This window comes from Peromyscus californicus, unplaced genomic scaffold (assembly GCF_007827085.1).
Source record: "Peromyscus californicus insignis strain IS unplaced genomic scaffold, ASM782708v3 Scaffold_11__1_contigs__length_118956290, whole genome shotgun sequence".
Classification (NCBI taxonomy): Eukaryota; Metazoa; Chordata; class Mammalia; order Rodentia; family Cricetidae; genus Peromyscus; species Peromyscus californicus.
This window is the reverse complement of record NW_026294402.1, coordinates 10235144-10248167: the sequence shown is the minus strand read 5'-3', so window position 1 is coordinate 10248167 and position 13024 is coordinate 10235144. Positions and strand designations below refer to the sequence as shown.

At 45.2% G+C, this 13024-nt stretch overlaps 1 long non-coding RNA gene across 4 annotated transcripts in view; it reads right to left on the bottom strand.

Moving 5' to 3' along the window:
* Window positions 1–274: 274 nt before the first annotated feature.
* Window positions 275–13024, bottom strand: part of LOC128119140 (uncharacterized) — a 28854-nt gene continuing 16104 nt past the window's right edge. The window contains exons 2-5 of one of the 4 annotated variants that reach the window (XR_008221479.1): window positions 5004–5145; window positions 3960–4865; window positions 2787–3000; window positions 275–1133 (exon numbers count right to left, since the gene is read on the bottom strand). This is a non-coding gene — a long non-coding RNA (uncharacterized LOC128119140). Of the gene's footprint in view, window positions 1134–2516; window positions 3001–3959; window positions 4866–5003; window positions 5146–13024 lie in introns of those variants that run through there. The other 3 variants (XR_008221477.1, XR_008221475.1, XR_008221480.1) reach the window with 3 other exon arrangements.

The window sequence follows — 13024 nt, the reverse complement described above, 5'->3', positions numbered from 1 at the left end:
CTTCCTTAGTTAAATCTCTCTGAGAATTCCTTCAGAGGGACACCCAGGGGCTTGTTTCCATGGTAATTCTTTATTATTATTGTTATTGTTATTATTATTAAGAGATTTTCTATTCCTTTTACATAACAAATAAAGATTCCCCTGTCCTCCCTCCTCCCGCCCTTGAGTCTTCCCCCACCAACCCACCCCCCATTCCCACCCCCTCCAAGGCAAGGTCTCCCATGGGGAGTCAACAGAGCCTGGTACATTCAGTGGAGGCAGGTTCAAACCCCTCCTCCCTGCACCAAGGCTGCACAAGTGTCTCACCCTAGGCACTAGGTTCCAAAAAGCCAGCTCATGCACTAGGGATGGGTTCCGATCCCACTGCCCGGGGCCCCTCAAAACTGTTCAAGCTAAACAACTGTCTCGCCTATCCAGAGGGCCTAGTCCAGTACTATGGGGGTTCCTCAGCTATTGTTCCACAGTTCATGCATTTCCACTAGTTGGGCTAGCTGTCTCTACTTTTTCCAGTCATGGAAAAAATAATGACATCATGAAATTGCAGGCAAATGGATGGAACTAGAAAAAAATCATCCTGAGTGAGGTAACCCAGACTCAGAAGGATAAACATGGTATGTGCTCACTCATAAGTGAATACTAGATGTAAAGCAAATGATAACCAGACTACAACCCACAGCTCCAGGGAGGCTAGCTAGTAAGGAGGTCCATGGTAATTCTGAGTCCGTTTGAGTTGATGAGAATCAGTCCTCACACTTCCAGAGAGTAACCCTGCCTGGTTTACTGTATATCCAAGTGCCTGGCCTAGCTTTGCCACAGGCATTGAGAAAGGAAGAAACTTTATCAGGCTTTGCCACCTCTGCCTTTGAACTCTGGTACTGATGTCCACTTCCTAAAAGCAGGACTACAGGCTGCTCTTTACCTGTGTGTGTTGATTCTTCAAAGTCAAAGAATTGTGCTTCTGTGTTGAGCCTTCATCCAGGACATGATAGGTTCTTTGGAAATACTTGTTTGTGAAGGAATGGTATTGTTAGAGGACTTACTGAGGGCCTGTGTACATACAGGTCCCAGAGTTCTCAGCTCGCAACATTGTTGCTCTTTAATGACAGGCCAGTTGATTTTCCCTCCTAGAAACCCTGGAAGCACAAAGCAGAGCCTTTAATGCTGAGTAGAGCAAAGCCACTCCTCGGGTCCCTCAGGAGACCCAACTCACAACAAACTTTGCTGCTAGAATGACCCTGTCATCTAAAGCTTCTGTTACCAGTTACTTTTTGTAATTGATGTGGTGAAATATCCGGCAAGAAAACGTAAAGGCAGAAGCGTCTGTTCCGCTCACAGTTCCAAAGGGAACAGTTCATCACTGTGGGGTATGGCTGCTGGGGCGGCACCGTCAGTGACAGTGCGAGTTTGTGTCACAGCGTATTCACAGGTTGGTAGATGAAGAAATAAGGAACTTGGTCTGAATCAGGGGTGGTGCTAGTGGCTTACCCACAATGTCCACTATCTAAGCTCTACCCCAGAGCTGCCACCGTCTCCCAAAATATCTCTACCAGGTGGGACCGTGTGTTCAAACACAGGAAGCTTATGCCCTGACCCAACCAATGCCTTCCTGAACTTTGGGCTTCCCAGTCTTGTTTCAGTCCCTGCAGACCCAATGCCCTTCCTGTCCAGGTAATTAACTTCCTAGAGTCACACTCTGCCTGTTCCTGTTCTGGGGACACTGCTCACAAATTTTGCACATTTATTTCTGACTCCTTGGCTGAAAGAACTGCTCAGATTTCACACACCTGTGTCTAAGGTTCAAGTCCTGCTTGCTTGTAGGATCTGCAAATTCTCAGTGACTTGTGGATACTTTCACCTCTTTCTATAATTTTATAATCCCACAGTATGTGATTTCATACTTCACCTTTCACCTGCTGACAGGGCCTGCCTACACTTGGTAGAAGAGTGCAGGGAAGTGCTATTATGGTTTATACCAGGGACTGAAGAAACACGTCCTTACACAAGGAAGCTCTCTGTTAGTGCCTTGAAGCTTTTTCCTTCATTCTGGCTAAACATACTCCACAAGATGGAAAGTCTGTGGCTATTCATCTCTCATTTATTCTCTTTGTCTTCTGCATGCTCTAGGTCACTAGTTATGTGTTTGTCTATCATCCACCCATCCGTCCATCCATCCATCCATCCACCCACCCATCCATCCATCCATCCATCCATCCATCCATCCATCCACCCACCCATCCATCCATCCATCCATCCACCCATCCATCCATCCATCCATCCATCCATCCATCCATCCATCCATCCACCCACCCATCCATCCATCCATCCACCCACCCATCCATCCACCCACCCATCCACCCATTTAGGCAAGGTCTTATGTCTCAGAGATTCTGGCTTGAGTCTCACCATGGGGCTGAAGGTGGTGACCTTGAATTTCTCATTCTATTGCCTCTACCTCCCAAGGAATGAGATTTCCAGTGTGTCTCACCAAACCTGGTTTATTTGGTGCTGGCATTGAACCTAGAGCTTCATGGATGCTAGGCAAGCACCTTTAAACTGAGCCACACTCCCCAGCTCATTGTTAGGTTTTATTCTTCCATTCATTTCAATCCTCAGGTTTGCGCCCCACCCCCACGCCCACCCTCAGCTCCATTGAGCTGGAACCTTGACTCTTGTTAACATAGCCTCTGTCTCATTCTTGGCCTTTTGCTCAGGGTGTCATATGCTTCCTTGATCTCTGGACACTTGTTCTCCAGAGTTGTCCATGTGCTTAGTTTGATGGGACCTACTCTGAGAGCTGGAAGGTCCTCCAGTAGTTCTGAAGTCAGAGGGTCCAATCAGCATGGGGGATATTCTCAGTCGGAGGCTCTGGGCACCTGAAGTTCAAGTGCAGGCAGGTAAGTGTCATTCTGGTGAAGAGAATCCATCAATCTAGGACCGCAGGAGACAGAGTGAAGAACAAGTTGAGGAGAGGCACAGAGTCTTCCGTCCTTGGAGCAGCATCTGACAGGAGAGAGGAAAGAACACAGTATCTTCTTCTTGAAAGTGCACCCACATTTCATCTCCCCAGGGAGCTGCCACCAAGGGGATTTTTGGACAGATTTTCTAGTTATAACATTACAAAAACTGGATTTGCTATCTCCAAACTGGCATGGCTGCACTGAGGAGACATCGGGAGCTTTTGAGAGTGCTGCGTACTTCATCAAACTGTCCAGATTCCTAGGGGAGCTGTCACTTGTTCAGCACCATATAATGAGATACGACAGAATTATGCATTCTTCGTGGTGCTGGAGGGAGCCAGTGCAGGTTTGTGAACACTGGCTCCCTAACTCAGCATTGGGGTAGAGGCAAGAGGAGGCAGAGCCAGCAGGTAAACAAAGGCAAACTCTTCTGTTTGCCGTCAAGTGTCCATGTTTTATGTTCATGCCAAATGTCTTTGTTTTCCAGGAGACTGTATGGATTATCTGCCCAGACAACTGAGTACAGTGTTAGTGCATGTATGCAGGAAAATGTGTGTAGATTTGATGAGTGGAGGAAGCAGACACAGAAATCACTGCTTCAATACACAATTGAACTTCAAGACAGACAGGATGTGAGAGCCATGTCACACACCATTGGCCTACTCACCCTGTGTGATCAGGAGGGTAAAGCTGGTTAGAGGATGGGATGAGGTGGGGTAGAGGAACTTTGGGGAAGATTTATTGGTTGGCAAGGCAGTGACTTTACTGTAGATCAAGATTCTAGTTTCCAGCCTTGATAGATGCAACATCTCCTCATAGGGAATCGCTTTCAGACCCATAGCTAACACTGGGCAGGGTGGGAAGACTGTTCTCCCTGATCTTAAAGTAGCATGCTCAGTTAAGATACACCCCTTTTCCTCTATGCAGAACTCTGCAGTGGGTAATTTAATACTCTTAGAGATGGTTAGATTGAGGGTGAAGAGCAAGGATTACAACACTCACAGGAAATGGCTTAGTAAGATGTGTGGCTCATTTGTTTAGTTCTCTGGTGGCAAGATGTTTCAGGAGCATCAGGCAGGTATCCTAGGAACAGAGTCAGAAAGTTACTGGATGAGAAGGAAAAAACAGATGTTGAGGTGGTGATTCTGAGAGGACTGGGACCCATGGGAGGCCAAAGCCTCTGAGCAGAGATAGGGGTATTGTGAGGTGAGGATTTGGGGGGTATCAAGTCATAGAGGTGGACTTCTCATGAGACCCCTTAAAGATCCATGGCACCGTCCACCACCTGAGGGAAGACAGACATCTGTGGGAAAGCAGGACCTCACCAGGCACCAAATTCGTCTGCAGCAGGATCTTGAGATTGTCCAACTTTTGAAACCATTGGTTTATAAGCCTCCTGGTTTGCATTGTTATGTTATAAAAGCTTGAATGGACAAGGATGTCAAGCTCTATTCCCATTCATTCTGTTGACAGGTCTTGTGAGCACTCCCTGGATGGCAGGCACCGTGATACTTGTTTAAAATATGTCAGTGGAAAATGGGCAAAAGTCTCCAACTTGGTGATACAAAGTAACCTGCTTCTCTGATCATAGCACTTCTCTAACCACTATGTGCGCTTTACACAATGAACCATCCTCCAATTTTATGCAGACTTATTACCCTACAAAATAATCGAAATTTGAAATTACTTACCTGGAATTAGTGCAGACCCCATGGGGTAAGTGCTCAACTTCACAGACTTCTCTCAACCCTACATACCAATCACGGATAGCACATGACCAAACTCTGTCAGCTTGGCTCTTGATAGGGTTCTCCACAGTGCTCCATGCAGGCTCAATAATTCTGCATAAGGGCTCACAGGACTCAGGAAATACTTGGCTTATGCTTACCAGACTATTGTGAGGATGTTCTAAAAAGGTATAAGTGATTTTCATTTACCATGGTCTCCTATTCCTTGTTCTCCCTCTCTGTTCTTGATGCAGCTGGGATATCCCGCTCCCCCAAGCTCTCTTTCCCTCGACCCTCGCCCTTCATTACCCCCACTCACATCCAGGCTGTTCATGTAGATCTCATCCATTTCTCCGTCATTGGGTGATCCCCGTGTCTTTCTTGGGGTCCTGTTTTCCAGGTAGCCTCCCTGGTGTTGTGAATAGCAGTCCAGTCATCCTTGTTCCACATCTAGTATCCTCCTATGAGTGAGAACATAACATGTTTGTCTTTCTGAGTCTGGTTACCTCACTCAGCATGATTTTTTTCTAGATCCATCCATTTGTCTGCAAACCTCATGATGTCATTGTTTTTCTCTGCTGAGTAGTATTCCATTGTGTATATGTACCACATTTTATTTATCCATTCTTCAGTTGAAGAGCATCTAGGTTGTTTCCAGGTTCTGGCTATTACAAACAATGCTGATATGAACATAGCTGAGCAAGTGCCCTTGTGGTATGATTGAGCATTCCTTGGGTATATGCCCAAGAGTGGTATAGCTGGATCTTGGGGAAGATTGATTCCCAGTTTTCTAAGAAAGCACCATATTGATTTCCAAAGTGGTTTCACAAGCTTGCATTCCCACCAGCAGTGGAGGAGAGTTCCCCTATCTCCACATCCTCTCCAGCATAAGGTGTCTTCAGTGTTTTTGATCTTAGCCATTCTGACAGGCATAAGGTGGTATCTCAGAGTTGTTTTGATTTGCATTTCCATGAGAATAGGAAGAAGCAAAGTGCTAGAGAGGCCCACAGAAATCCACAAAGATGCCCCCATAATAGACTGCTGGCAATGGTTGAGAGACAGCCTGAACTGACCTACTCTGGTGATAGGATGGCCAAACACCCTAATTGTCGTGCTAGAAACCCCATCCAATGACTGAGGGATCTGGATGCAGAGATCTACGGGCTAGGCCCCAGGTGGAGCTCTGGGAGTCCAATTGGCGAGAAAGAGGAGGGTTTATATGAGCGAGAATTGTTGAGACCAAGGTTGGATAAAGCACAGGGACAAATAGCCAAACGAATGGAAACACATGAACTATGAACCAATAGCTGAGGGCCCCCCAACTGGATCAGGCCCTCTGAATAGGTGAAACAGTTGATTGGCTTGATCTGTTTGGGAGGCATCCAGGCAGTGGGACTGGGTCCTGTGCTCAGTGCATGAGTTGGCTGTTTGAAACCTGGGGCTTATGCAGGGATGCTTCACTCGGCCTGTGGGGAGGGGACTGGACCTGCCTGGACTGAATCTACCAGGTTGATCTCAATCTTTGGGGGAGTCTTTGCCCTGGAGGAGATGGGAATGTGGGGTGGGCTGGGGGGAAGGGGAGGGGGCGGGAGGGGGGAGAACAAGGGAATCCATGGCTGATATGTAGAATTAAATTATATTGTAAAATAAAATAAAATTAAATTTAAAAAAAAGGAAAAAAAAAGGTATAAGTGAGCAGTCACAGGAAGAGGTATATCCAGTAGGGTCTGGAAGATTCCTGAGCATAGGAGCTTATGTCCTTGTGGAGTTGGGAAACATCACCCTCCTGGTGCATGCATGTGAACACACACACACACACACACACACACACACACACACACACACACATCCCAATATGGAAGATCACCAACTGGCATTATCTAGGGTTTTGGTGGTGATTCCGTTATGTTAGTATAACTGATTAAATTATTAGCAGTTGCTGATTAACTCAATCTCAGTCTTACTCCATAGTCCAGGTCCTTCATCATGCCTTGGTTTACCAGGAAGCAGCTCCCATCCTGAAGCAGTCTGACGGTCAGACCTCCTGCCCCATCCATCAGTTATCTCAAAAGCAAAGAGACACTCATTGCTCCCCAGAGGCCAGGGATGTTTGAAACTCTTGCATCAGAAACACAGGATGAAAACTGAATACATATTTTCTTCTTATGTCAATATCAGAATGAGGCTTTCATTTTGGAGGGGATACATCAGCAATAAGGAAAGAAAGAAATTAGCTCAGCATGTATATTAATTACTTTTCATTGCTGTTATAAAACACCATGATTAAAAGCAACTTACAGAAGAAACACTATTTTTGGCTTACAGTTCAAAGGGAGAACCCACAGTGCTGGGAAGGACAAGAAAGAGGTCAGAGCAGGAAGCTGAGCCATCACAGTTTCAGGTACAAAATGAAACAGAATGCAACCTGGAAGTGGATGAGGCCATAAACTCCCAAAACCCAGCACAGCGCGGTTTCTCCAGCAAGGCTGCAACTCTGGGTCACCTCTCCAAACAATGCTACCAACCAGGGAGCAGGTGTTCAAGGACACGAGCCTAGGGGACATTCTCATTCAAACGCCACATTAGACAAGGTAAATGTTATGAAATAAAAAGAAAGCCAAGTCATGTCCCTGTTTGGGTTGGATTCACAAAAGGAGACCCCGAAATCAGAGTTTTGGTGCGAGCAGCTTTGTGGCAGCAGACCAGAAAGCGCAGGAGGGAAGCAGAACTGGAAAAGAGCCCGTGAACTGCTGGCTGATGAGTGACTTCATGTTGCCTTCCACAGAGGTTCCGTCCTACTGGAGACACACTGTGAAATCCTGTGAAATGCATCTCAGCAGGATCTCCATGAGGGTTGGGCACAGGGTTTATTTATCCCCCAGCTCCCCGGGGCTATTTGTCAAAGGGTGAACCTTGAAACTGCCCCCAGAAGGTTTAGGAAGCTCAATGGGCTTCAATCCTAGAGAACACTACCAGGAACCAAAACAGACTTAAGATGCCTAACAGCTATAGCCCCAACTTGTGTGGTACTGTGGTCACAGCTGCAGCGCGGAGCTGAAGACAGGCCGAAGGTCTCTGGGCAGGGAATGCTCAGCGACTGCCCAGCAGGATGAAGGGGCAAGAACGCAGGGAAGTGAAGACTTGCTGCAGCTTCAGAGAGGCCAACGTGTATTCATGAAGGTGACATCTGTGTAAAGAGTGGAAGCCTGTGGATGCAAGCCTTCCAGAAACATGAAGGGCAGTGCTAAGACTCCCACTGGACATGCCTGGGACATTCAAGGAATAGCAAAGAAGCATAGATGACTGGAGCCCAAATAATTAAGAACTAGAGAAGAAATGAGGTCCCCGGCAACAGGGGCCCAGAGCATGCTCAGCCACAGAGACACAGCAAACAGCTTGGCTTCTACTCTCAGTGAGGTGGGAAGGCACCAGAGGATCTGGGGTATTGCGTAGTAATTCTTTGGCAATATGACTTGACTCCCTCCTCCAGCCCCCTACCTCCTGCCCTGCACTATCCTAAGGTTCTGGAAAAGTGAGAGATCAGACAGCTCCCCAAGCAGTCCAGCCTAGATATTTGGGCAAGATCATCCCCCCACCCCCACCCCAAGAACACAAACCTGGCTCCTTTGATTGGAACCTTGGTATTTAGGTTCATTGCCTTCAAGGACCCATGGTGGTCTTGCACCCCATTGGGAAGCTTTGCCTTCTATAGTCTTCGTTTTGTGTTTGCAGAATTAGAACAACTTCCTTCCCTTCTTTAAGAAGCCCAGTGAGGAAGGCAGGGCTTACATACCGGCACTTTACACACACACGGGACTGTTAGCACAGCTAGATCATTTGAATTTGCAGGTGCCATTACAGGTTTATTAGGTCCCAGTTACAATTTAATGGTACCAGACTACATCAGGGCATTTGCAAAGTCATCAAGATTGGCCCTGAATGAAAAAGGTACCAATTTACAAGACAATGGATGTATGTATAACTAGTTTATTATGTATTTATCTTCTATCTTATGTTGTATGGTTGTTCAAGAAGTATGCAAGTAAACAGTTGTCTCTGTTGTGTGAGCAGAAAAGAGGTAGGAACACCATCAAGAAGCATTTGTCTGCCAAGAAACAGCAGGTCAACACTGATGGTCATCCCTAATAATAAGTAGGAAGAGAATTGAATAAGTAAATATGCCATTGGCCACAAATTGTAACCAAGTAGAAAATTGTTTCAACATTGTACTCAAAGAAGATAAATTAACTAAAGGTCCTCAAGGAAAAAATATGCAGATTTTAATCTTTCATTTCATGAGATAAAAATGCTCGATGGATTCTATTAAATTAGAATAAAATATTAATACAGAGTATAAATGTTTTTATCATGCCAACAAAAGAATATCCTGAAATACTAGGCCAATGGACTTTCTAACGCAGGCTGAGGTTAAGGGGTAAGACAGAATGTATAGACATAAAATGTCTCACTGCTGTAATAAATTAAATTGAACTATCTCATTCTATTGGGAAGATTGTTTTGGGGTAGACAGACACAAATCAACAAGAAAAGCTATATGGTTTCTAGGAAAACATTGTTATTGCCTTCAGATAATTATAGGTTTCTCCAAAAGAACACAAAAATACAACTTTCAAGTTTTTAAAAATGCAGATGAGTACATTTCTGGGTGTGTTGTTTCTTTTTCAAACATTATGCAGATTATGGCATGTTTTACTTTTATGATTTGCTTCATCATCCCACTAAGACCCTGCATGTGGTACTGGTCATAGATCATAACATCATCCTTATGGCCTCCACTATGGCATCGACCTTACAGCCTCCACTATGGCATTTCATTAGAGCCTATTTCAGGCTTACTTAATAACAGCAACCTGATGCTGAGACATTTTGCTTTGCTTTCTCTTTCCTATTCGTGTTGTGTTCTGTTCTTTTAAATTTTCCTTCTATCACTTGAATGCCAGCTGCCACTTGGTAGAACTTGTATCTCAGGTTCTCCTTGGAAGCAAAGAGCTGAGGAGTTCATAAATTTTTTCCTCATGTATGGTTTATCTTCTCACAAACAGGTACATTTATATGATGAAATTGATGATAAGGAAAAAAGGTTAATATCATTTCTACCACACTGTTTTCCGTTATGGCATTTCTGTGATCTAGTTGATGGCCACATGCCCTCCTAGATTATAATCTCCACGAGGGCAAAGCCTGCTGTTTGCTCTTTGAGGAGATTTTAAAAAAATCAGTTATAGAAATTAATGCAAAATAAACAAGAAAAAGAGTAAGAGGAAATGTCCTAGCCTTAGGGTACTTTTGCTAAATATTCCTAGGTTAAGCTCTGAAAGGAAGAACTCGGTGGATCCTTATCTGGGGAATTAGTGGAGAGATGGTGGCAGGGTTATTCAGACCCGGAAACCAGATCTGAGAAAGAATAAGGGCCTCCAAGGAAGGAGCTTTCCTCTGCGGTTTCATGTCTTAGAATCTAGAATTTGTCATGTCTATTTTGAGATTTCAGGGTTTCAGTCAGCAGGAAATCAGGTCAGATGTGGTGGCTCATAGTCTTAGCACTCTGGAGGCTCAGACAGGAGGGTCAGGAGTTCAAGGCCACCCTTAAACTACATACAGAGTTGGAGGCCACCCTGGGCTTCATGAGGCTCTGTTTCAACCTTTCCTCTTGGAAAGGAAAAGATTCTAGATGAGTTTTCCTTAGGTCGGGTGTAAGGCCTGCTCCTCAGTGTGTTATCTGGATTCCAGGCCACTCAGTCAACAGTATACTGAACTCAGCTGTGGCTTTAGTGTAACACACAGAATGCAGCATGCGGGATAAGAGAGTAAGCTGAGACCCTGGCTTTAGGAAGCCACTAGGAGTGTTAAAAAGACCAGCTTTCTGGGGAGACTTTGGGACAGAATATAAGATCCTAGAGGGCTTCAAATGCTCTTGGCTCTCTTCAGAGTTCAGAATCTTTTGTCTGTTAAAGAGCTGTGTTTTAAGCAGTCCATCCTTCTACAGACGGCATCTTGGATAGAGCTATGGGATGATAGGGTGTCAGGGCTCACAGTGTAGATCCAGCAGAAATGGAATACTAATCACATGGGAGCCATATGCTACTTCAAACTTTCTAGTAACTACACCAGAAAAAGTCATATTAAAACGGTAAAATGAAGCATGGGAGATAAATTTTAATAATATATTTAACTGTGATATTCATAATATAATAAATTTAACATGCAATTATTTTAACATCATTTGAAATATTTTACTTTTTAAAACTTAGGTAGGGGTGTGTGTGTGTGTGTGTGTGTGTGTGGGTGTGGGTGTGTGTGTTTGCATGCACACAGCATGCCCCAATCTGGAGAAATACAGTTCAAGTACTTTGTAGCATGAATCTTAGAAGGTCTTATTAATAAAAACAAACCCGGAGCCAGGTGTTGGGGTGAACGCTGGAAGATCCGAGAAGCAGAACAAGCCACAGCTTCCTCACCTCGCCAATTCCTCAGCTGATCCTGTTTCCTCAGACTGGAAGCCTCTGAGTGCTCATCCAAATGGATCTCAGCTGAACTGCTGCTCAAAGCCTGAAAGCTTAACCAGCCTAGTTCCTGGTCCTCATGCCTTATATACCTTTCAGTTTTCTGCCATCACTTCCTGGGATTAAAGTCTCACTTCCTGGGATTAAAGGTGTGAGTCACCATGCCTGACTGTTTCCAGTTGACTTTAAACTCACAGAGATCCAGATGGATCTCTGCTTCTGGAATGCTAGGATTAAAGGCGGGTGTGCCACCATTTTCTGGCCTCTATATCTAGTGGCTATTCTGTTCTCTGACCCCAGATAAGTTTATTAGAATGCACAATATTTTGGGGAACACAATATCACCACAGTACTTGGTAGCCATAGTTGACTAGGGGTTATTTTATTAGAAAGTGTAAGGGCAGTGCTGGGTGTGTAAGGACATGGAGGTGGAGGCAGGAAGATCATAAATTCAAGACCAGTCTAAGTTACATATTGAGTTTGAGGGCAGCCTGGGCTACATAAGAACCTGTCTCAAAAGAGAAAAAAATGACTACAACAAAGAATAATGGAAGTTTCAGAAGAGAGACCAGATCTAATTGCAAGTCCCACACAGCACAGTATTTACAAATCAATCATAGTAGAACAAGGAAACAGTCTCCCACTTAGGGCAGAGACCCAGAAGGCAAGAGGAGGAAATGATTGGAGAAGGCAGTTGCCAGCCACCACACCAAGTACTTCTGACGTGGAAAACGCAACAGACAGTGGATTCAGCTACACTGTGCCATTGATCTCAGTAGGGAGGCTTGGCACAGAGGGGATGGCCGCAGGCCCGCTGCAGGGGGGAGAAGGGGGTGCTGGAAGTGGGGTTTGCTGTGCAAAGGATGAAATGTGATGTGAAGCTTCTGCTCCTAAAGATAAGGACATGTGCAGGCATGCTGATCGGGATGCTAGTAGAGAGGGAGCCACTGATGTGGAAAAGAAGAAAGAATGAAGGGAACCAATCCCAGGAGAGTGGACAGAGGTCTCATCTTCACTAGAGGCACTGCACGTTTTCCCACACAGATGAGAAGAAACACAGCATCTCTGGTGCAGGTGGGTTAGGAGTTTGGAGATGGAGAGAAAAGGGAGTTCTTTGTCTAGTGCCTGCTTGGATTTTCTTAGTGAAATGTGATGCAGGGTCAAGGGTGGAAGGGCACAGGTGCGTGGAATTTGAGGAGAGGAGGTCAAATGGGAAACAACCTGGAAGTGTGACAACTTGCACATTGTCTGCTCTAGTGGCTATGAGGTTTGCGATCAAGTTATGCTTTGTGGTTATTACTGTTGTTGAAACATTCAGCTATGTGGATTGCAAGTCCAGAACAGGTCACAGCTGGGTTTAATCAGGTTTCAGCTTAGCCTGGTTGGTTGCATACTAGGAAAGTGGGCTGATTTAGTGGTGTGTGTGCATGTGTGTGTGTTCTTGAATATGCAGGTGAATGGGTGTATGATTGGGTGTGCATGTGTGCACACATATGTGGAGGCCAGGATCGACCTTGGTGGTGGTTCTTCAGGAGTCATCCACCTTGGTTTTTTTCTGAAACAAGGTCTCTCATTGGCCTAGAGCTTGTCAAGCAGGCGAGGCTAGCTGGCTAGCAAGCCCCGGGAATACACTTGTCCCTGTCTTCCCAGCACTAAAACTGCAAGGCTGTGAAAGCCACCACAGCTTTATGTGTGGATTTTGGGCGTTGAATTCAGATCCTTATGTATACACAGTAAGACCTGTCCTGACAGAGCTGTCCCCATGGCTGTTAGGTGTCTTTCAGAGGAATGACTATAACAGAGCTCCACAAACTCCTCC